The sequence below is a fragment of the Bos mutus genome, chromosome 27, assembly GCF_027580195.1.
Source record: "Bos mutus isolate GX-2022 chromosome 27, NWIPB_WYAK_1.1, whole genome shotgun sequence".
In the NCBI taxonomy this organism is placed as follows: domain Eukaryota; kingdom Metazoa; phylum Chordata; class Mammalia; order Artiodactyla; family Bovidae; genus Bos; species Bos mutus.
Window position 1 is genome coordinate 35,139,524 of NC_091643.1, and position 23,163 is coordinate 35,162,686.

A 23,163-nucleotide genomic window follows, 5' to 3' on the forward strand; every position below is an offset into this window, starting at 1 on the left:
GATTAGTGATGCATGCCTTCTCCAGAGATTTTCTCTGAGTCACAGCTCTTTTGGCTAGTTGTGTTTGATTTCCTGCCCAAAGCTGGGTTGTGGAATTAGCATTTTGGAAACAAACTTTCTTTCTCAGATAGGGTACTAACAAAATTGCTGGATGTGAAGTAACCTCATTGATGTCTGTCCACACTATGCATTCTATGGAGATTTTTTATTTCCTTCCTTTGGCCCTGTGTGACAGTTGAAGTTACAGAGAAATGCACACTCACGATCACCATGTAAAAAGGAATTTCTGCCCAGAAGCTGTTAAGAATCTGTTTTTCAATTTATATTTGTCATCATGACAATTATAGTGTAAACCGTTTCTTTTCTGGACTGTAGGACTCAAGGGCTAGATATGTCAGAAATCAATATGTAACAGTTATTGTCATCAATAATCCCCATGGAGAAACACCTTTAAGACCCACACTGGTTTGGCTCCTTCTTTGCCACAGGGTCCCCCGTGTGCCTGTAAATTTTCCTTCTAGGATGTTATTATTGCTTTGTTTTCCTCACAGTATTACTCACAAATCATTCTTCTTCTAACCTGAAGCTATTCTCCTCTATACAATTTACATCAGTAGAGTGGTTTTTATAATCATTTTTAGAACAATTTGTGTTATTAATTTCATTATGAGACATGAAGATACTCAATTAACAACCAACTCTTGATTAGTATCTTTTAAAGCAAATGTGAAAAATATTTCAAAATTTCATTTATTGTGTATGACAAAGCCAGTGAGTATTTGGCACTAATTTTCACAAGGTATAGATAGGTTCAAACATCCAAAAACTTATTTGATCTGTTTCCTTTATTTGAAAGTTAAAATAAGACTATATTTTGAAAAGCTGAAATGATTGTGTGCTAATTTGAACATGCAGGTTTTACAAGTAATGACTTGTAAACTCCCTTTTTGATATCCTCTGAGAGTTGACTTCCATTATATGTACCTTGTACTTTCTCCAGGCCTGGAAAAAAGTGTAGAATTGATTTTTCACAAAGTGATATCTCTTCCTTCCCTGTGTTTGGAGACCCTTGTCATCTCTCAGACAGTCCCTCTGAAACAAACTTGCGTCCTCCCCCAGCCAGCTCCAGCTGGTTCACCTTTATAGGCTGTGGGACTAGAACAGGAGGTAGAATGTGTGACTGCTTTTTCACTGGGTTTACAGTATGTTATTTATTTATTTACTTTTGGCTGTGCTTGATCTTCGTTACTGCATGGGCTTTTCTCTAGTTGCAGACAGTAGGGGCTACTCTCTAGTTGCAGGGCGTGGGCTGCTCACCGTGGTGGCTACTCTTTTGCAGAGCACAGGCTCCAGGGCGCCCAGGCTTCAGGAGTTGTGGTGCTTGGCCTCAGTAATGGCAGTTCCCATCCTTTAGAGCACAGGCTCAGGGATTGTGGCACAGGAGCTCAGTTTCTCCGCAGCACGTGTGATCTTCCTGGATCAGGAATCGAACCTATATCTCCTGCATTGGCAGGCAGATTCTTTACCACTGAGCCACCAGGGAAACCCTAAAATATATTCTTAATACTTAGATATAAGCTTCCCGGTGGCTTGATGGCAAAGAATCTGCCTACAATGCAGTAGACCCGGTTTTGATCCCTGGATTGGTAAGATCCCCTGGAGAAGGAAATGGTAACCCACTCCAGTATTCTTGTCTGGAGAATCCCATGGACAGAGGAACCTGGAGGGCTATAGTCCATGGGATCTCAAAGAGTTGGAGGTGATTAACACTTAAAATGTAAGGCAGTCTTTATTACTATTCACAAGGGTATATATGTATATGCACATTGATGTCATTCTAAGAAAGAGTTAATATTCAGTAAAAAATAATTTAATTGAATTGCTACCATAATTTACATTTGTCACTGATGGAACCCACATGGCTTTTTCATTAACAATCTGAAACAGCACAGTATAATATCTGATGATAGCTACAGGGATTTCAGTCATAAGCCTTGGAAGAAACTAATTCCATTCCAATCCAGTTTATGTCAACTCCGGCAAATATAACAGAAGCCTATAGTAATCACAACTGATTTGCTAAATTGCAAAAATAAAATCTCTACAAATATAATGTGTACAGAACATGATTTCACATCTTTATCTTCACATTAAATGTACCTAGGAAACCTTGAAGCATGTTGAGCTATATTTGAGTTGAGTATTTACTGTTGTTTTTCTCTTGATAAATAATGCATATTTTAATTAATGCCTCTCAATATTCTTCATTTTCAAGAACCTAAACACTTTTACAACTCTTTCTCAGCTTTCCCCAACTCAACAGACTAGATGTGTTTCTCACCTACATAATTATAACAACATACACAACCTCACACACACATACACACTCATGATTCAAAATATTGAAGTGTGAAGTATGATATATATTTATATTTTCTGGATTCCCCATATTTATTTCCTCCTGTTAATTCAGTATTAAAGCTTAATCATAATTTCATTTTAAATACTTGTTTATGAGTCAGTGCTCATCTAAGATTGTTAAAAGTACGTTTATTTACTCCCTACTTTAAGGAAAAAGCTAAAGTCATTTACTCAAATAAATTATAGCATGCCAAATGCATGCCTCCTAACTTCTCTCTTAAAACAGTGAACCACTAAATGTGTATATCGTGTTCTTCAAATGTTCCATTAAAATCTATATAAAAATGTACAAGATTGCATAAAGAGTGTCAGCTAATAATAGCTAAGATTAATTCATTGTTAAGTACTCTGCTAATTACTTACATGATTTTCTAGTATAGAACTTCACAGTTCAATGACAACAATGAATAAATTGAAGATCAACAAGGCTAGATATTGACCCAAATTCATATGGCAAGTATATTCAGAATCAAGTCAAATCTCTAAGACTCCAGAATCAAATCAAAGACTTCTTGATTCTAAATTTTGTGTTGTTTACTGCACCCTGGTGCCTTTCTGAAGATATAAGCAAAGCCTATAGATTATTTTTTAGAAAACTTATTTTCTAGAAACTTATTTTTTTAGAGAAACTCACTTTATTGACAAAAAAAATTGCTACTGTGATCCCTATATGATTCTGTGTGAATAAAGTCTTGATTGTAGGTTAAAAAAATAAATCAATAAATAAAAAGAAATATTGTTACTTTATTTACAATGCCTAACATTCAAGCAGGGGAACGGTATAGAAGAAACATAGTTGAAAAATGAGTATTTGTGCTGTATGTGCAGTTTTTAACATTAATGTATAATATATTGAAAGAAAAATTCTAATTCCCTAGTTAAATAAGACAACCTGATGGAGCAGGAAAATATAGAAATTCCACCAGAGCACTTGTGTTATATAGAAATCTGTTAAGTGTCAGATTTAAAATAAGGTGTGTTGTTTAGTTGCTAAGTTGTGTCTGACTCTTTTTGCAACCCCATGGACCTTAGCCTCTAGGCTTCTCTGCTCATGGAATTCTCCAGGCAAGAATACTGGAGTGGGTTGCCATTTCCTTTTTGAGGAGATCTTCCATACCCAGGAATTGAACCCATATCTCTTGCGTTGGTAGGCAGATTCTTTAGTACTAAGTCATCTGGAAAGCCCCACATAAGGTGTAGTCCCATCCGAATGATATTGAGATTTTGTTCTAAGGAGGAAGTAGCTGGCTTTGCAATTTTAAAGGCTGTCAGCCACTTTATATATGTGCCAAATGCTGGTAATGTATAGAGTCAAAAGAACACAAACTTTGCAATGCCCTTATAAAAGAAACTAGAAAAGCATAATAATATCGGCCTGGTTTCTTAACAAAAATATGCAAATAGAAGCAGTTTCTATTAAATAATAGTAGAGAGCCAAAAGAAAAGGGTGATCAGATCAGATCAGATCAGTCGCTCAGTCGTGTCCGACTCTTTGCGACCCCATGAATCGCAGCACGCCAGGTCTCCCAGTCCATCAAAAACTCCCGGAGTTCACTCAGACTCACGTCCATCAAGTCAGTGATGCCATCCAGCCATCTCATCCTCTGTCGTCCCCTTCTCCTCCTGCCCCCTATCCCTCCCAGCATCAGAGTCTTTTCCAATGAGTCAACTCTTCGCATGAGGTGGCCAAAGTACTGGAGTTTCAGCTTTAGCATCATTCCTTCCAAAGAAATCCCAGGGCTGATCTTCTTTAGAATGGACTGGTTGGATCTCCTTGCAGTCCAAGGGACTCTCAAGAGTCTTCTCCAACACCACAGTTCAAAAGCATCAATTCTTCGGTGCTCAGCCTTCTTCACAGTCCAACTCTCACATTCATACATGACCACAGGAAAAACCATGGCCTTGACTAGACGAACCTTTGTTGGCAAAGTAATGTCTCTGCTTTTGAATATGCTATCTAGGTTGGTCATAGCTTTATTTCCAAGGAGTAAGTGTCTTTTAATTTCATTGCTGCAGTCACAATCTGCAGTGATTTTGGAGCCCAGAAAAATAAAGTCTGACACTGTTTCCACTGTTTCCCCATCTATTTCCCATGAAGTGATGGGACAGATGCCATGATCTTCGTTTTCTGAATGTTGAGCTTTAAGCCAACTTTTTCACTCTCTGCTTTCACTTTCATCAAGAGGCTTTTTAGTTCCTCTTCACTTTCTGCCATAAGGGTGGTGTTATCTGCATATCTGAGGTTATTGATATTTCTCCTGGCAATATTGATTCCAGCTTGTGTTTCTTCCAGTCCAGCAATTCTCATGATGTACTCTGCATAGAAGTTAAATAAACAGGGTGACATATACAGCCTTGACGTACTCCTTTTCCTATTTGGAACCAGTCTGTTGTTCCATGTCCAGTTCTAACTGTTGCTTCCTGACCTGTATACAGATTTCTCAAGAGGCAGATCAGGTGGTCTGGTATTCCCATCTCTTTCAGAATTTTCTACAGTTTATTGTATTCCACACAGTCAAAGACTTTGGCATAGTCAATAAAGCAGAAATAGATGTTTTTCTGGAACTCTCTTGCTTTTTCCATCATCCAGTGAATGTTGGTAATTTGATCTCTGGTTCCTCTGCCTTTTCTTTTCTTTTTTTTTAAATTTTATTTTATTTTTAAACTTTACATAATTGTATTAGTTTTGCCAAATATCAAAATGAGTCCACCACAGGTATACATGTGTTCCCCATCCTGAACCCTCCTCCCTCCTCCCTCCCCATACCCTCCCTCTGGGTCGTCCCAGTGCACTAGTCCCAAGCATCCATTATCGTGCATCGAACCTGGACTGGCATCTCGTTTCATACATGATATTTTACATGTTTCAATGCCATTCTCCCAAATCTTCCCACCCTCTCCCTCTGCCATAGAGTCCATAAGACTGTTCTATACATCAGTGTCTCTTTTGCTGTCTCGTACACAGGGTTATTGTTACCATCTTTCTAAATTCCATGTATATGCGTTAGTATACTGTATTGGTGTTTTTCTTTCTGGCTTACTTCACTCTGTATAATAGGCTCCAGTTTCATCCACCTCATTAGAACTGAGTCAAATGTATTCTTTTTAATGGCTGAGTAATACTCCATTGTGTATATGTACCACTGCTTTCTTATCCATTCATCTGCTGATGGACATCTAGGTTGCTTCCATGTCCTGGCTATTATAAACAGTGCTGCAATGAACATTGGGGTAGACGTGTCTCTTTCCCTTCTGGTTTCCTCAGTGTGTATGCCCAGCAGTGGGATTGCTGGATCATAAGGCAGTTCTATTTCCAGTTTTTTAAGGAATCTCCACACTGTTCTCCATAGTGGCTGTACTAGTTTGCATTCCCACCAACAGTGTAAGAGAGTTCCCTTTTCTCCACACCCTCTCCAGCATTTATTATTTGTAGACTTTTGGATTGCAGACATTCTGACTGGTGTGAAATGGTACCTCATAGTGGTTTTGATTTGCATTTCTCTGATAATGAGTGATGTTGAGCATCTTTTCATGTGTTTGTTAGCCCTCTGTATGTCTTCTTTGGAGAAATGTCTGTTTAGTTCTTCGGCCCATTTTTTGATTGGGTCATTTATTTTTCTGGAGTTGAGCTGTAGGAGTTGCTTGTATATTTTTGAGATTAGTTGTTTGTCAGTTGCTTCATTTGCTATTATTTTCTCCCATTCTGAAGGCTGTCTTTTCACCTTGCTAATATTTTCCTTTGATGTGCAGAAGCTTTTAAGGTTAATTAGGTCCCATTTGTTTATTTTTGCTTTTATTTCCAATATTCTGGAAGGTGGGTCATAGAGGATCCTGCTGTGATGTATGTCAGAGAGTGTTTTGCCTATGTTCTTCTCTAGGACTTTTATAGTTTCTGGTCTTACGTTGAGATCTTTAATCCATTTTGAGTTTATTTTTGTGTATGGTGTTAGAAAGTATTCTAGTTTCATTCTTTTACAAGTGGTTGACCAGATCTCCCAGCACTACTTGTTAAAGAGATGGTCTTTAATCCATTGTATATTCTTGCCTCCTTTGTCAAAGATAAGGTGTCCATATGTGTGTGGATTTATCTCTGGGCTTTCTATTTTGTTCCATTGATCAATATTTCTGTCTTTGTGCCAGTACCATACTGTCTTGATAACTGTGGCTTTGTAGTAGAGCCTGAAGTCAGGTAGGTTGATTCCTCCAGTTCCATTCTTCTTTCTCAAGATCACTTTGGCTATTCGAGGTTTTTTGTATTTCCATACAAATTGTGAAATTATTTGTTCTAGCTCTGTGAAGAATACTGTTGGTAGCTTGATAGGGATTGCATTGAATCTATAAATTCCTTTGGGTAGTATACTCATTTTCACTATATTGATTCTTCCAATCCATGAACATGGTATATTTCTCCATCTATTCGTGTCCTCTTTGATTTCTTTCACCAGTGTTTTATAGTTTTTCTATATAGGTCTTTAGTTTCTTTAGGTAGATATATTCCTAAGTATTTTATTCTTTCAGTTGCAATGGTGAATGGAATTGTTTCCTTAATTTCTCTTTCTGTTTTCTCATGATTAGTGTATAGGAATGCAAGGGATTTCTGTGTGTTGATTTTATATCCTGCAACTTTACTATAGTCATTGATTAGTTCTAGTAATTTTTTGGTGGAGTCTTTAGGGTTTTCTATGTAGAGGATCATGCCATCTGCAAATAGTGAGAGTTTTACTTCTTCTTTTCCAATTTGGATTCCTTTTATTTCTTTTTCTGCTCTGATTGCTGTGGCCAAAACTTCCAAAACTATGTTGAATAGTAATGGTGAAAGTGGGCACCCTTGTCTTGTTCCTGACTTTAGAGGAAATGCTTTCAATTTTTCACCATTGAGGATAATGTTAGCTGTGGGTTTGTCATATATAGCTTTTATTATGTTGAGGTATGTTCCTTCTATTCCTGCTTTCTGGAGAGTTTTTATCATAAATGGGTGTTGAATTTTCTCAAAGGCTTTCTCTGCATCTATTGAGATAATCATATGGTTTTTGTTTTTCAATTTGTTAATGTGGTGTATTACATTGATTGATTTGCAGATATTGAAGAATCCTTGCATCCCTGGGATAAAGCCCACTTGGTCATGGTGTATGATCTTTTTAATGTGTTGTTGGATTCTGATTGCTAGAATTTTGTTAAGGATTTTTGCATCTATGTTCATCAGTGATATTGGCCTGTAGTTTTCTTTTTTTGTGGGATCTTTGTCAGGTTTTGGTATTAGGGTGATGGTGGCCTCACAGAATGAGTTTGGAAGTTTACCTTCCTCTCCAATTTTCTGGAAGAGTTTGAGCAGGATAGGTGTTAGCTCTTCTCTAAATTTTTGGTAGAATTCAGCTGTGAAGCCGTCTGGACTGGGGCTTTTGTTTGCTGGAAGATTTTTGATTACAGTTTCAATTTCCGTGCTTGTGATAGGTCTGTTAAGATTTTCTATTTCTTCCTGGTCAAGTTTTGGAAAGTTGTACTTTTCTAAGAATTTGTCCATTTCTTCCACGTTGTCCATTTTATTGGCATATAATTGTTGATAGTAGTCTCTTATCATCCTTTGTATTTCTGTGTTGTCTGTTGTGATCTCTCCATTTTCATTTCTAATTTTATTGATTTGATTTTTCTCCCTTTGTTTCTTGATGAGTCTGGCTAATGGTTTGTCAATTTTATTTATCCTTTCAAAGAACCAGCTTTTGGTTTTGTTGATTTTTGCTATGGTCTCTTTTGTTTCTTTTGCATTTATTTCTGCTCTAATATTTAAGATTTCTTTCCTTCTACTAACCCTGGGGTTCTTCATTTCTTCCTTTTCTAGTTGCTTTAGGTGTAGAGTTAGGTTATTTATTTTATTTTTTTCTTGTTTCTTGAGGTGTGCCTGTATTGCTATGTACTTTCCCCTTAGGACTGCTTTTACCATGTCCCACAGGTTTTGGGTTGTTGTGTTTTCATTTTCATTCATTTCTATGCAAATTTTGATTTCTTTCTTGATTTCTTCTGTGATTTGTTGGTTATTCAGCAGTGTGTTGTTCAGCCTCCATATGTTGGAATTTTTAATAGTTTTTCTCCTGTAGTTGAGATCTAATCTTACTGCATTGTGGTCAGAAAAGATGCTTGGAATGATTTCTATTTTTTTGAATTTACCAAGGCTAGCTTTATGGCCCAGGATGTGATCTATCCTGGAGAAGGTTCCATGTGCGCTTGAGAAAAAGGTGAAATTCATTGTTTTGGGATGAAATGTCCTATAGATATCAATTAGGTCTAACTGGTCTATTGTATCATTTAAAGTTTGTGTTTCCTTGTTAATTTTCTGTTTAGTTGATCTATCCATAGGTGTGAGTGGGGTATTAAAGTCTCCCACTATTATTGTGTTATTGTTAATGTCTCCTTTCATACTTGTTAGCATTTGTCTTACATACTGCGGTGCTCCCGTGTTGGGTGCATATATATTTATAATTGTTATATCTTCTTCTTGGGTTGATCCTTTGATCATTATGTACTGACCATCTTTGTCTCTTTTCACAGCCTTTGTTTTAAAGTCTATTTTATCTGATATGAGTATTGCTACTCCTGCTTTCTTTTGGTCCCTATTTGCATGGAAAATCTTTTTCCAGCCCTTGATTTTCAGTCTGTATGTGTCCCCTGTTTTGAGGTGGGTCTCTTGTAGACAACATATGTAGGGGTCTTGTTTTTGTATCCATTCAGCCAGTCTTTGTCTTTTGGTTGGGGCATTCAACCCATTTACATTTAAGGTAATTACTGATAAGTATGATCCCATTGCCATTTACTTTATTGTTTTGGGTTCGAATTTATACACCATTTTTGTGTTTCCTGTCTAGAGAATATCCTTTAGTATTTGTTGGAGAGCTGGTTCGGTGGTGCAGAATTCTCTCAGCTTTTGCTTGTCTGAAAAGCTTTTGATTTCTCCTTCATACTTGAATGAGATCCTTGCTGGGTACAATAATCTGGGCTATAGGTTATTTTCTTTCATCATTTTAAGTATGTCTTGCCATTCCCTCCTGGCTTGAAGAGTTTCTATTGAAAGTTCAGCTGTTATCCTTATGGGAATTCCCTTGTGTGTTATTTGTTGTTTTTCCCTTGCTGCTTTTAATATTTGTTCTTTGTGTTTGATCTTTGTTAATTTGATTAATATGTGTCTTGGGGTGTTTCACCTTGGGTTTTTCCTGGTTGGGACTCTCTGGGTTTCTTGGACTTGGGTGATTATTTCCTTCCCCATTTTAAGGAAGTTTTCAACTATTATCTCCTCAAGTATTTTCTCATGGTCTTTTTTTTTTTTTTGTCTTCTTCTTCTGGAACCCCTATGATTCGAATGTTGTAGCGTTTAATATTGTCCAGGAGGTCTCTGAGATTGTCCTCATTTCTTTTAATTCGTTTTTCTTTTATCCTCTCTGATTCATTTATTTCTACCATTCTATCTTCTAATTCACTAATCCTATCTTCTGCCTCTGCTAATCTACTATTTGTTGCCTCTAGAGTGTTTTTAATTTCACTTATTGCATTATTCATTATATATTGACTCTTTTTTATTTCTTCTAGGTCCTTGTTAAACCTTTCTTGCATCTTCTCAATCCTTGTCTCCAGGCTATTTATCTGTGATTCCATTTTAATTTCAAGATTTTGGATCAATTTCACTATCATTATTCGGAATTCTTTATCAGGTAGATTCCCTATCTCTTCCTCTTTTGTTTGGTTTGGTGGCCATTTATCCTGTTCCTTTATCTGCTGAGTATTCCTCTGTCTCTTCATCTTGTTTAAATTGCTGAGTTTGGGGTGTCCTTTCTGTATTCTGGCAGTTTGTGGAGTTCTCTTTATTGTGGCGTTTCCTCACTGTGTGTGGGTTTGTACAGGTGGCTTGTCAAGGTTTCCTGGTTAGGGAAGCTTGTGTCGGTGTTCTGGTGGGTGGAGCTGGATTTCTTCTCTCTGGAGTGCAATGAAATGTCCAGTAATGGGTTATGAGATGTCTATGGTTTTGGGGTGACTTTGGGCAGCCTGTATCTTGAAGCTCAGGGCTGTGTTCCTTTGTTGCTGGAGAATTTGCTTGGTATGTCTTGCCCTGTAACTTGTTGGCCCTTGTGTGGTGCTTGGTTTCAGTGTCTGTATGGAGGCGTTTGATGAGCTCCTGTCAATTAATGTTCCTTGGAGTCAGGAGTTCCCTGGAGTCAGGGTTTGGACTTAAGCCTCCTGCTTCCAGTTATCGGTCTTATTTTTACAGTAGTTTCAAAACTTCTCCTTCTATACAGCACCATTGATAAAACATCTACGTTAAAGATGAAAAGTTTCTCTACAGTGAGGGTCACTCAGAGAGGTTCACAGGGTTACATGGAGAAGACAAGAGGGAGGAGGGAGTTAGAGGTGACCCAAATGAGATGAGGTGGAATCAATAGTGGAGAGAGTGGGCTAGCCAGTAGTCACTTCCTTATGTGCACTCCACAACTGGACCACTCAGAGATGTTCACGGAGTTATACAGAGAAGAGAAGAAGGAGGAAGGTGACAAAAGCGGGGAATGAAAAGGAGGGAGACAGATCCAGCCAGTAATCAGTTCCCTAAGTGTTCTCCACCGTCTGGAACACACAGAAATTCACAGAGTTGGGTAGAGTAGAGAGGGGTTAGGGAGGAGACACAGGCGACCTGGTGGAGAAAAAGGAGAGTCCAAAGGGAGAGAGAGCAGTCAAGCCAGTAATCTCGCTCCCTAGTGAAAAATGGGTCCTGAAGATTGGGTTCTTAAAGGTACAAAATTGGTAACAAATACATAGAAGCAAAAATTAAAAATCTAGAGTAGAGTTTGGAATTTCAAATTTACGATGTTAAAGAAAAGAAGAAGGAAAAGAAAGAGAAAAAACGAACAAAGAAAAACAAACAAGGTCATGAAAATTATAAAGAAAATACAGGTACAAAATTGATAACTAATGCCAAAAAGCAAAAATTTAAAATCTAGAGTAGAGTTTGGAATTTCAAAAATACAATGTTAAAAAAAAGGAAGAAGAAAAATAAAGAGAGAAAACAAACAAACAAACAAAAACAATGTCGCAAAAATTATAAAGAAAATACAGGTACAAACTTGATATCAAATACCAAAAAGCATAAATTAAAAATCTAGAGTACAGTTTGGAATTTCAGATATACAATATTATATAAAAGAAGAAGAGAAAGAAAAAGAAAAAGAAAAAAAAAAAAAAAAGTCACAGAAATTATAAAAAAACTATAGGTACAAAATTGATAACATATACCAAAAAGCTAAAATTAAAAATCTAGAGTAGAGTTTGGAATTTCAAAATACAATGTTAAAGAAATAAAAAAAAAAAAAAAACAAGGTCAAAAAATTATAAAATATATATATATGAAGTTTGCTGAAGAAGAAAAAAATAGGGTTTTTTTTTTTTTTCAAAGTAATAGGTTATAAAAGTGAAAATTAAAGGAACAATAGAGGACTTAAAATTTTTTTTTAATAATTAAAAAAAAAAAAAAGAAAGAAAGAATGATCGTAAAAATAGTAAAAATATATCTAGGACTTTCTCTGGTTTTGTTGTGAATATTGTGAGTTCAGTTCATTTTTGGCTAGTTCCTTGGTCTGACTTATATTCTCAAGATCTATAGGCCCCTTCCTATGTAGTGCGTAGGAACCACAGGGTTTTAATCTCCAAGGCATTTTCCTCTGTTATAACTTCTTCTGTTTGCTGGTCTCTTCAGTGTCTGGTTTCTGCCCTGACACAAAGGGGATGGTGGAGGACACTTTTTTTTTTTTTTTTTTTTTAGGCTCTCTCGTTCAGTCGTGCTTTGGGGAGGGAGGGAGGGAGGGAGGGATGCTGCAAACAAATAACACTGGCATGCGCTCGCAGTGCCTCAGCCACACTGGGTCTGCCCCTGCTCATGGCGCGTGTAGCCCCCCTGCCCACACTGCTCGGGCTCTAGGTTGTTCTGCCGGGAACAATCCGAGGCCGGCCCTGGGCTGCATGTACCTCCCAGGTCCAAGCCGCTCAGGTTCAGGCACTCGGGTAGTCCTCAGAGGCGCAGACTCAGTTGGGCCTGCGTTTTGTGCTCTTCCCAGGTCCGAGCAGCTCAGGTGATGAGGTGTTTGGCGGGTGCCAATGCTGCGACTTATCACCTCCCCGCCACTCGGTTATCTGGGTGTAAAACCCCCGCACCTTCTCAGGCAGATGTTGACCGTCCAGACCCCCAAGAAGTTTTAGTTAGCAAAGAAGCCTGCTTACAGTTTTGTAGATAATGTCTCTCTGGGGCTGCAATTGCCCTCTTCCGGTTCTGGCTGCCTGTCACCGGAGGGGAAAGGTCTGCAGCCGGCTATCTCTGTTCAGTCCTTTGTTCTGTGCGCGGGCCTGGCAGTGTCTTAGGTTAGGGCTGGCTTTTCGCGTGGTAGGTATCCCACAGTCTGGTTTGCTAGCCCAAATTATTTAGCTCAAATAGCGCTCAGGGTATTCAGGCCAGATTCTTACTCTAAGCGATGCAGCCCGTGCCGCGCCTCCCTGCCCAGCCCCCGCTTGCCAATGGCGTGTGCAGGCGTCTGCGCTGCTTCTCCGCTGGGGGAGTTACCGTAGGGCTCGCAATCTGCGAGTTTTAATTGTTTATTTATTTTTTCTCCCTGTTAAGTTGCCCTCTGTGCTTCCAAAGCTCGGCAGAGATTCGGCAGTGAGAAGGTTTCCTGATGTTTGGAAACTTCTCTCTTTTTAAGACTCCCTTCCCTGGATGGAACTCCATCCCTCCCTCTTTTGTCTCTTTTTTTTGTCTTTTATATTTTTTCCTACCTCCTTTCGAAGAGTTGGGTTGCTCTTCCGGGTGCCTGATGTCCTCTGTCGGCATTCAGAAGTTGTTTTGTGGAATTTACTCGACGTTTAAATGCTCTTTTGATGAATTTGTGGGGGAGAAAGTGTTCTCCCCATCCTACTCCTCCGCCATCTTCCCTCTGCCTTTTCTAAAACCAGCTTGAACATCAGGAAATTCACGGTTCACAAAGTGCTGAAGCCTGGCTTGTAGAATTTTAAGCATTACTTTAGTAGGGTGTGAGATGAGTGCAATTGTGTGGTAGTTGGAGCATTCTTTGGCATTGCCTTTCTTTGGGATTGGAATGAAAACTGACCTTTTCCAGTCCTGTGGCCACTACTGAGTTTTCCAAATTTGCTCGCATATTGAGTGCAGCACTTTCACAGCATCATCTTTCAGGATAGCTCAACTGGAATTCCATCACCTCCACTAGCTTTGTTCGTAGTGATGCTTTCTAAGGCCCACTTGACTTCACATTCCAGGATGTCCGGCTCTAGGTCAGTGATCACACCATCGTGATTATCTTGGTCATGAAGATCTTTTTTGTACAGTTCTTCTGTGTATTCATGCCATCTCTTCTTAATATCTTCTGCTTCTGTTAGATCCATACCATTTCTGTCCTTTATCGAGCCCATCTTTGCATTAAATATTCCTTTGGTATCTCTGATTTTCTTGAAGAGATCTCTAGCCTTTCCCATTCTGTTGTTTTCCTCTATTTCTTTGCATTGATCGCTGAAGAAGGCTTTCTTATCTCTTCTTGCTATTCTTTGGAACTCTGCATTCAGATGTTTATATCTTTCCTTTTCTCCTTTGCTTTTCACTTCTCTTCTTTTCACAGCTATTTGTAAGGCCTCCCCAGACAGCCATTTTGCTTTTTTGCATTTCTTTTCCTTGGGGATGGTCTTGATCCCTGTCTCCTGTACAGTGTTACAAACCTCATTCCATAGCTCATCAGGCACTCTATCTATCAGATCTAGGCCCTTAAATCTATTTCTCACTTCCACTGTATAATCATAAGGGATTTGATTTAGGCCATACCTGAATGGTCTAGTGGTTTTCCCTACTTTCTTCAATTTAAGTCTGAATTTGGCAATAAGGAGTTCATGGTCTGAGCCACAGTCAGCTCCTGGTCTTTTTTTTTTGCTGACTGTATAGAGCTTCTCCATCTTTGGCTGCAAAGAATATCATCAATCTGATTTCAGTGTTGACCATCTGGTGATGTCCACGTATAGGGTCTTCTCTTGTGTTGTTGGAAAAGGGTGTTTGTTATGACCAGTGCATTTTCTTGGCATAACTCTATTAGTCTTTGGCCTGCTTCATTTCATATTCCAAGGCCAAATTTGCCTGTTACTCTAGGTGTTTCTTGACTTCCTACTTTTGCATTCCAGTCCCCTATAATGAAAAGGACATCTTTTTTGGGTGTTAGTTCTAGAAGATCTTGTAGGTCTTCATAGAATCGTTCAACTTCAGCTTCTTCAGCATTACTGGTTGGGGCATAGACTTGGATTACTGTGATATTGAATGGTTTGGCCTGGAAACGCACAGAGATCATCTGTCGTTTTTGAGATTGCATTCAAGTACTGCATTTCGGACTCTTTTGTTGACCATGATGGCCACTCCATTTCTTCTTAGGGATTCCTGCCCACAGTAGTAGATATAATGGTCATCTGAGTTAATTCACCCATTCCAGTCCATTTCAGTTCGCTAAGTCCTAGAATGTCGACATTCACTCTTGCCGTCTCTTGTTTGACCACTTCCAATTTGCCTTGATTCATGGACCTGACATTACAGGTTCCTATGCAATATTGCTCTTTACAGCATCAGACCTTGCTTCTATCACCAGTCACATCCATAGCTGGGTATTGTTTTTGCTTTGGCTCCATCCCTTCATTCTTTCTGGAGTTATTTCTCCACTGATCTCCAGTAGCATATTGGGCATCTACTGACCTGGGGAGTTTCTCTTTCAGTATCAACAGTATGAAAAGAAAAGGGTGACATAGAGGCAAATATTAAATTAGACATGAAAGGAAATATAAACTGAACTAGAAAAATTGCATTTATTTAGAGGTCATACAGAACTAATATTGGATGGAGAAAAATAAATTTTTCTCTATCTTTTTACAAAGAACCAGTATTGGGTATTCAGAATACAAAGGAAACACATAGATAAATCAGAGGAAAATACAGATAATGGGGATGGAATAAAGGACAGAAAAGAGAGAGAGAAGAAATAGAGAATAAAAATTCAGTTAACCAAAATTGTTCACCAAATTTTATACAGAATTAGTGAAAAATATCATAATTATTTATAGCAGAAATATATGTAATTCCAAGGTAAAAAAAAAAAAAAAAACAGAGACAGTAGCCTACAATCATTCCATCATTACTACTAAAATAATTTGCATTCGTATTATGCTTTTGGAGGGGGGAAATAATTGAAAGTATAGCTACTTCTTTGGTGTTTTTTTTTTTTTTTTTCTGTGGGGGAGTTTTTTACAAATGAAACAGGTTTTACCAATGGAACAAACATTAGTCTTTAAAAAAATTAATCAAAAGAATTTCCCAGTGGTCCAGTGGTTAAGGCTCTGCCTTCCAATGCAGGAGATGCAGGTTTGATCTCTGGTGGGGGAACTAAGATACCCCATGCCAGGTGGTATGGCCAAAAGAAAAAAATAAATACCCAGAACTCAAGAAGGAATTTCATAGTAATAAAGGAGTAAAGTATAATACTTCATATAATTATGATTTAAAAATAAAATATGGAAGGCAAACTATCATTTTGGGAAACTTAGTAATATTAAATTTTCTTAACATTAATTCCATAAAACTGGATAATATTTATAAGAATATGATGGAGAAAGCAAAGATTATTGATGAACAACTTTTCTTGCTTCAAATAAAGAATAAAAATAATTAAAACTTGTTTATTCCTTGGCACTGTTAGACTTTTAAGAATTTTATTGAACTAAAACTAGAATGAATAGCATATTAGAACAAAAAACAACTATGACAGAGAAAAATACATATAGCTTTAAAGAAACAGACAATAAAAAATGATAACAATGAAGTAAAAATCGGTTATAATAGCTGACTTTAAATGGGCTAGCTTCTAGGGTTAGAAGAGATGGATTCTAAAACTATATAACTGTCAGTGAGAAACAGAACAACAAACAAACAGTAAATAAAATTAGATTTGAAACAGTAAAATAGCCAATAAATAAAATAATAAATGAGGAAGGAGATACAGATATGTTTTTAGATTAAATTGAATTCAGCTTTAAAGCATTTAATAGAGGAAAAGATTATATTCATAGAGGCAAATATTTCACAAAAATCATAAATTTTCTTTATATACGTACATGTCCAACTCTTTGCAACCCCACGGACTATAGCCCTCCAGAGTCCTTTGTCCACGGAATTTTCCAGGCAGTAATACTGGTGTGAGCTGTCATTACCTCCTCCAGGGATCTTCCTGATGCAGAGATCAAAACTGTATCTCCTGAGTCTCCTGAATTGGCAGGCAGATTCTTTACCACTGCCCTGTGAAGTGACCTTTGCGACCCCATGGGCTGTAGCCCACCAGGCTCCTCTGTCTATGGGATTTTCCAGGCAAGGGTACTGGAGTGGGTTGCCATTTCCTACTCCATATAAATACATAGGTGTGTATAATTTGCAATATCTATTAGATATTTAAAGAAAGTTTTAAGAAATAAATTATACTAGGAAATGTTTGTATGTAATATTATATTTTATAGCCTATAATTATCCATGTATATATATATTATAAAAAGCTTAAAGTTGAATCAAAATCAAACTGCTGTGAAAATTTGTGACGTTAAAATCATCAATAATCTTCCAAAATTCACAGGACAGTAAAGAATAATACAAAATAAAAGCTTTATTTACTTTCAGTTCAGTTCAGTTCAGTCGCTCACGCATGTCTGACTCTTTGAGACTCCATGGACTGGAGCACGCCAGGCCTCCCTGTCCATCACCAACTCCCGGAGTTTACTCAAACTCATGTCCATTGAGTCTGTGATGCCATGCAACCATCTCATCCTCTGTTGTCCCCTTCTCCTCCTGCCTTCAATCTTTCCCAACATCACGGTCTTTTCAAATGAGTCGGTTCTTCCTAACAGGTGGCCAATGTATTGGAGTTTCAGCTTTAGCATCAGTCCTTCCAAGGAATATTCAGGACTGATTTCCTTTAGGATGGATGGGTTGGATCTCCTTGCTGTCCAAAGGACTCTCAAGAGTCTTCTCCAACACCACAGTTCAAAAGCATCAATTCGTTGGCACTCAGCCCTCGTCATAGTCCAATCTCACTACTGGAAAAACCATAGTTTTGACTACATGGACCTTTGTTGGCAAAGTAGTGTCTCTGCTTTTTAATATTCTGTCTAGGTTAGTCATAACTTTCCTTCCAAGGAGCAAGCATCTTTTAATGTCATGGCTGCAGTCAACATCTGCAGTGATTTTGGAGCCCCCAGAAATAGTCTGTCACTGTTTCTGTTGTTTCCCTGTCTATTTGCCATGAAGTGATGGGACCAGATTCCATGATCTTAGTTTTCTGAATATTGAGTTTTAAGCCAACTTTTTCACTCTCTTCTCTCACTTTCTTCAAGAGGCTCTTCAGTTCTCATTCCTTTACCATCCCTTAAACCCATATAACCACTACATATAAGTATATACAACTCACTATATTGATATTAACATTTTATCATTTATTTATGTATGTGTGAATTTATTTACTTTAACCTTTTTAAAAGATAGATTTCATACAACAGGGTATTGCCTTAAACTGTTGTTCTTCCAGTCTATTAATTAATTTTTTATAAGTGATTCTTTTAAATAGAATCAATTTAGATGATTAAATATCAACTGATATCAATGTTTAAGATCAACTAGATAATGATTTTTTAAATTTAGTTAGATGCTCTAAATCATCCATCCTTCCCAGAAGAATCATTCTCAGTCCTCTCTCTTTGGTTGTATTTATTCTCATTAAGTAGCATAACTTCCTTCTGCTAATTCATGAAGGGGCTTATAAATCTCCTCTTGGATACAAGGCTCATACTCTGCAGTAATGATCGCTGTGTATCCTTGATTGCAAAGAAGACCTGGTTCTGTTTTGTATTCATTTGTTTTACACTAATTATGTTTTTTTTTTCTTCCAATATCATCATTTCCAGAGGGAAGAAAAAGTTCAGTTTGGGAAATCTTATGGCGTGTGTCATTATGTCTGTCTAAAGATTATTCTGCAAACAAGCAAACAAACTAACAAGAAGACTCAGCACTCAACAGGGCATTGAAATTGTCCTTTGCAGCACAGCAGCCAGTGATACAAATTGAGTTTCACCCCATGGAACTGAAAAGTAGCTACTCTAAAAAAGCTGAATTTCAGCTTAAAAGATAAGGGTTGTCATGGTAGTTACAATAGGGGACCCTCTTAGCACTTTGCTCTTCTATCAGGAGGCTTTAAGAGTCTTCGTTCATCTGGATTCTGTTTCAAACACTTTAAGAAGTCACATAATTATATGCAGCTAAAGATACATCTGAGATTTATTGAGAGTACAAGAGGAGATGATAGTTCTCGAGGAAACATTAGGTTCTCCAAAGAAATCTTTGTAATTAGAGATGGATCTGATAATATGATGATTTTTTAATTTCACTGACAAGGTGTATTACTCTAGCTTCTGTGCTCTGTCACAGACTTGGTTAGTTTATTTCTCTAGTGCTGAATATGAAAATCTGTCCTGTAAAGGAATATTTTCTCTATGGAAGAATAGCTCTTAAATCAACATCTGGATAAATGTATGATAGGAAAAATACAAGGTTAAAAAGGAAAAAATGTTAAAGGGGAAAATTACCCTAAGGCAATAGTGGGAGCTATTGGGGGAGGGATTTTAAAGACTACCTTGCACAGGTAAAATGTTGAAATAGATTTCTGGTCTCTTAGCCTTTTTTGACAGAAAATAAACAGGTAGAATATAGAGAATGAATTAATTTCTTTTTACTTTTTCCCTAATAACACAGGCCTGCTTGGGAAATAGAACATGATGATTGGGAAAGCAAGTTAAAATTCTTGTTACCTTTAAATAAATTCTCAGTATATACATGTCAGATTCTGGATTAGTAATCTAAAAGCAAATTAACCCGATAGTTTCCATTATAGGTAAATTCCAACAAAACAAAAACAGGACATGTCTGAAACAGAGGGACTCATATTTTCTGGGTCCATGGTACCCTATTAATGTTTTAGTAATTTTTTCAAAACATCTCTAAGCCAAAATAAATGCTTACTAATTCTCATCACTAAGTAGTTCAGTATAATCATTTAGTAGTAGTAATTTGTGGGTGTCCAAAAATGTCATTGTTTCCCCCACAAATTAAAAATTTCCCATAGGTTTTCCTTAAATATTGTGCAGCACACCAGGGTGCTGGTATGGCAATCATTAAAGTAATTTTGTTTATGAGTATTTAAAATTTGCTTGAAATTAAATTGGGTTTTAAATTTTGTGATATTAACTTTATTATATAAAGTTATGATATTAACTTTATAATTATATTAATAAAGTAGTTCTTAAAAGTTAATTTTTCTTCTTCACTCTCAGCAGCAGGGCAAAAAGATGGAGGTAATTTTTACTTCAGTTCTTTCAGGTATTACCATTCATGTAATGTATATTACCTAGTAATTCATACATCTCCAAATAATAATATTCCTATCCCATAGAGCATGATTTACATAAACATTTTTCCTGAATGCATAGAGTTCAAATGGACTTTCCTCAATTTGAATTTTATCCAAGAAAGGCCTCATTGAAAGATCTGTAGAATTAAACAAAAGTTTTACTTTAATACAGAGGAACACTTAAATGTTTATGACACAGGCAATGGGAAATAAACTGCATATAGCAGTTGGAATTGCTAAGCACTTACTTGTACAACAAACACTTTACCTTTAACGCAATCTCAACACCAATATTTTATTCATTCTAAAAATTTAGAAGTAGCTGAGATAGATCTCTCTATGCCAATGTCAGTGTCATAAACTGCAGCCTGTGGAGGTTGATTATATAATATCAAAAGTCATCAATGCCAAAATAGTACTGATGTTTGTGTCTTTACCTATAAATACCTGCCTGTATTTAACACTATATTCAAACGTGAAAATGCTAGAGAGGATTTTGGATAAATACACATATGTTCACATACTGCCAAGAATATTATTGACAGTTTTTGAGCTTTCATGGTTTAAAAAAAGAAATGAATGAATGTTGGTAGAGATATTGAGATAAATTAGACAATTAGACAACTATATGCATCAATAAATAGTGGTAAAACATGTTATATTTTTCATAGCAAAATATATGAAGAAATGTATAGCTAATGATATATTGGAATGATTTGTCAAATCCTAATGCTGCCTGTTACCAGCTGTGTGATTTTGAGCAACTTATTCAACTTACCTGCCTCAATATATCTTTTGGAGTAAAGTGAGGCTACAATATACTTAATTCTTAAGATTATTTTGAAGAGTAAATAAGTAAATACACATAAAAAATATAAAATAGTACCTGAAAACAAGTAAGTAATACAAAAACGTTAGTAGTTAGCATGATTATTTTCATTGTTTGTTAAAATGATTATAAAATATAAATTATCATGTACAAATACCAAAATGTAAAGGCAATAAGTGTACTTTAACCTAATTCTAGAAAATAAAATAAATAATAGATTTATTCATTTATATTTAGTGTTTATAAAATATTAAAGATGTCTTTTATTTTGTATCTTGATAGTTTGAGTAAGATTTGGGTACCACTGAATGATGCTTGACCACAAGTGCCATTTTTGCCCTAGTGATACACATGTTCAATGGCGTCTCTTAGCATTTAAATCATTCAAATGCTACTGTAAATCTAATTCACTTGAAATCTATTATAAATTAGTTTTAAATTTCATTCCCAAAAACATGTACCTACTTTTGAAATAATAAGTATAAAAAATGATGGAAGATTAACCTAATATGCATAATTATTTTTCCCGATTTTGCTAATTAGCACATTTTCATAAACTAAATAATCAAAAAATAAAATAAAAAATAAAAATTTCAATATTACTAATATTGACTGATATTTTTGAACATCTACTTTGTGCTAGAAACTTTTTTTTTTCCTGAACATTTAATTTAATTTAATTTTTAAACTTTACAATATTGTCTCAGTTTTGCCAAATATCAAAATGAATCCGCCACAGGTATACATGTGTTCCCCATCCTGAACCCTCCTTCTTCCTCCCTCCCCATACTATCCCTCTGGGTCATCCCAGTGCACCAGCCCCAAGCATCCAGTATCGTGCATCGAACCTGGACTGGCAACTTGTTTCATACATGATATTATACATATTTCAATGCCATTCTCCCAAATCTTCCCACCCTTTCCCTCTCCCACAGAGTCCATAAGACTGTTCTATACATCAGTGTCTCTTTTGCTGTCTCATACACAGGGTTATTGTTACCATCTTTCTAAATTCCATATATATGCGTTAGTATACTGTATTGGTGTTTTTTTTTTTTTTTTTTTAGTAGAATCTTTTTTATTCAGAAAAAAAACCCAAAAAAACAAAAAAGTTTTCCAACCACACACAGGAGGGGTATGGGTTGTGGGCAGGGGGTGTCTGTCCATCCAGCCCGGGGCCCCCAGCCCATGTGGTTTTGGCAGCAATAAGGGGTGTGGGGTAATGGCCCCAAAAATAAAAATGGTGTATGTATGTGTGTGGGAAGGAGAGGGGTGCAGAAGCAGTGGGGAGTGGTGAGGGGAGGGCCAGACGAGGTCAGTACTGGGAACGCCGCAGGTGAGAAGCCATTTCATAACATTTCTTGTTGATCATACTGCCGTGGACACCTTCTTTGCCCATCAGCAGGACTAGCGTCTTGGCAGTCATGGTGACCGTGATATTGAAGGTTGGGGCTCCACCGGTGCTCTTGGTACGAAGATCCATGGTAAATTCTCCATCCTGCAGCAGTGAGTCCCGGATCACAGAACATTTCTGGCCCCCAAGTGTTAGCCCGTTCACAAAAAAACTTGACCGGTCTTTGCCAACCAGGATACCGACCTCAGCAGGCGTGATGTTGATGAAGGTCTTGCCGGGGACGGCGGCCCAGACGGAGGGCGAGTCCTTATAGCCCACGATGGCTGCGTCCTGACAGGTCCCGTCCGCCATGAGGTTGTCGATGTAGGCGTTCCACCCGGCCATGGCGCTGCTTTTGGGGCTGCTCTCGTCGGGGCTGCTGCTGGGGCCGCGGGCTGGGCTCGGGCTGGCGGGCGGGGGAAGACGGAGAGCTTGGGGCACGCGCTGCCGTCAGGACCGTGGCTCTGCTAGCTGTGCAGCAGCCCTCGCACCGCCACTTCCTGCTCCTCCGTATTGGTGTTTTTCTTTCTGGCTTACTTCACTCTGTATAATAGGCTCCAGTTTCATCCACCTCATTAAAACTGATTCAAATGTATTCTTTTTAATGGCTGAATAATACTCCATTGTGTATGTGTACCATAGCTTTCTTATCCATTCATCTGCTGATGGACATCTAGGTTGCTTCCATGTCCTGGCTATTATAAACAGTGCTGCGATGAACATTGGGGTACACGTGTCTCTTTCCCTTCTGGTTTCCTCAGTGTGTATGCCCAGCAGTGGGATTGCTGGATCATACTCTTAAGTTATGTTTATCAACTTAAAAAAACCACGTAAGTATAGTCACTAGGCCAATTACAGATAAGGAAGCAAATATTTAGATTTAGTGGTATGTCAGATTTGTAACAAGACTGTCCAGAGGTTTTTTGCTTTATTATAATACTATAATATATTATATTATAATATATTATTATATTACAATTATTATTATAATACTACATATTATAATACTATAATGC

At 37.3% G+C, this 23,163-nt stretch overlaps 2 non-coding genes across 2 annotated transcripts; both read right to left on the minus strand.

Annotated features, from left to right (window-relative positions):
- Positions 1-1,074: 1,074 nt before the first annotated feature.
- On the minus strand, positions 1,075-1,197 carry LOC138985998 (small nucleolar RNA SNORD22). The gene has a single exon (XR_011462949.1). It is a non-coding gene; the product is annotated as a small nucleolar RNA SNORD22 (small nucleolar RNA).
- A 20,751-nt stretch (positions 1,198-21,948) lies between these two features.
- On the minus strand, positions 21,949-22,624 carry LOC102264578 (profilin-1). The gene has a single exon (XR_001351461.2). It is a non-coding gene; the product is annotated as a profilin-1 (transcript).
- Positions 22,625-23,163: the final 539 nt, after the last annotated feature.